This window comes from Pteronotus mesoamericanus, unplaced genomic scaffold (assembly GCF_021234165.1).
Source record: "Pteronotus mesoamericanus isolate MK-2021 breed Mesoamerican mustached bat unplaced genomic scaffold, CSHL_Meso_final scaffold_651, whole genome shotgun sequence".
Classification (NCBI taxonomy): domain Eukaryota; kingdom Metazoa; phylum Chordata; class Mammalia; order Chiroptera; family Mormoopidae; genus Pteronotus; species Pteronotus mesoamericanus.
The window spans coordinates 21,411,352-21,413,345 of NW_026555325.1; positions in this window are offsets into that span (position 1 = coordinate 21,411,352).

Consider the following 1,994-nt stretch of genomic DNA (forward strand, 5'->3'; position numbering starts at 1 on the left):
CATAGCTTGACTATTGTAAATACTGCTGCAATAAACATAGAGGTGCATGTTTCTTGTCAAATTAGTGTTTTTGTTTCCTTCAGATAAATACCCACAACTGGAATTGCTGGGTTGTACGGTTGATTTATTTTTAGTTTTTTGAGGAGTCTCCATACTGTTTTCCATAGTGGTTGCACCAATTTTCCAGTCCTGCCTACCAACAGTGCACAAGGGTTCCCTTTTCTCTACATCCTCATCAGAACAGATTATCTGTTTACTTTTTGATAGTAACCGTTCTGACAGGTGTGAGGTGATATCTTATCATGGTTTTGATTTGCATTTCCCTGATGATTCGTGATGTTGAGCATCTTTTCATATGTTTGTTGGCCATCTCTGTATGTCTTCTTTGGAAAAATGTCTCTTCCTGTCCTCTGTCCATTTTTTAACAGGATTGTTTATTTTGTTTGTTATTGAGTTGAATATGTTCCTTATGTGTTTTGGATAATCCCTTATCAGATATATTATTTGCAAATATTCTTCTATTCAGTAGGTTGTCTTGTTTTGTTGTTGGTTTCCTTCTCTATGGAGAAGCTTTTTAGTTTAATGAATCCCATTTGTTTATTTTTGCTTTTGCTTGCCTTGATTGATGTGATGTATCTGAAAAGATCTTACTCAGACTGATGTCAGTTTTCTACCTATGTTTTCTTCTGAATTCCATAGTTTCAGACCTTACAGTTAAGTCTTTAATCTATTTCGATTTTACTTTTGTATATGGTGTAAGAGAGTAGTCTCCTTCCATTTTTTTTTTTTTTGCATGTACCTGTCCAGTTTTTCCACCACTTGTTGAAGAGACTGTTGTTTTTCCATTGTATTTGCTTGCCTTCTTTCTTTTTTTTAAAGATTTTATTTATTTCTTTTTAGAGGGGAAGAGAGAGAGAAAGAAAGGGACAGAAACATCCATGTGTGCTTGCCTCTTGTGCACCCCCTCCTGGGGATCTGGCCCACAACCCAGGCATGCCATGACTGGGAATCGAACCAGAGACCTCTTGCTTCACAGGCCGACACTAAATCCACTGAGCCATGCCAGCCAGTACTTGCCTCCTTTCTTGTAAATTAATTGACCATATAAATGAGGGTTTAGTTCTGAGCTCTCTATTCTGTTCCATTGTTATATGTGTCTTTTTTGTACCATACTGTTTTGATTAGTATAGCTTTGAGGTATGGTTTGAAATTTGGGAGAGTGATAGTGTCAACCTTTATATATATATACATATATTTTTTTTTTAGAGAAAGAGAGAGAGAAATGAAGGGAGAGCAAGATAAAGAGAGAAACATTGATGTGATGGAGAAACATCACTCAGTTGCCTCCCACACATGCCCCAACTGAGGACTGAACCCACAACCTAGGTATTTGCCCTGATCAGGAATTGAACCCGCAGCCTTTGGGTGCATGGGACAATGCTCCAACCACTGAGCAACACTGGCCAGAGCACTTCAACTTTGTTCTTGTTTCTCAAGATTGCTTTGGCTATTTGTGGTCTTTGTGGCTTATATAAATTTTAGCATTTTTTTTTTTTTAGTTCTGAAAACAATGTCATTGGTATTTTGATAGAGATTGCATTGAATCTGTAGATTGCTTTGGGTAATATGTTCATTTTAATGATAATCCTTCCAATCTATGAGCTTATATCTTTCTAGTTACTTGTGTTCTCTATAATTTCTTCAATATCTTATAGTTTTCAGAGTATAGGTCTTTCACATCCTTGGTTAAATTTATTCCTAGATATTTTATTCTTTTGGACACAATTGTAAATGGGTTTTTCTTAATTTCTTAATTGTTGGTTATTAGTGCATAGGAACACAATGGATTTCTGTACCTTAATTTTTATATCCTGTTACTTTACCAAATTCTTTTATTCTATTAACTTTTGGTGAATACTTTAGGGTTTTTGATATATAGTGTGATGTCATGTGCACATAGTGACAGTTTTACTTCTTCCTTTTCAGTTTGAATG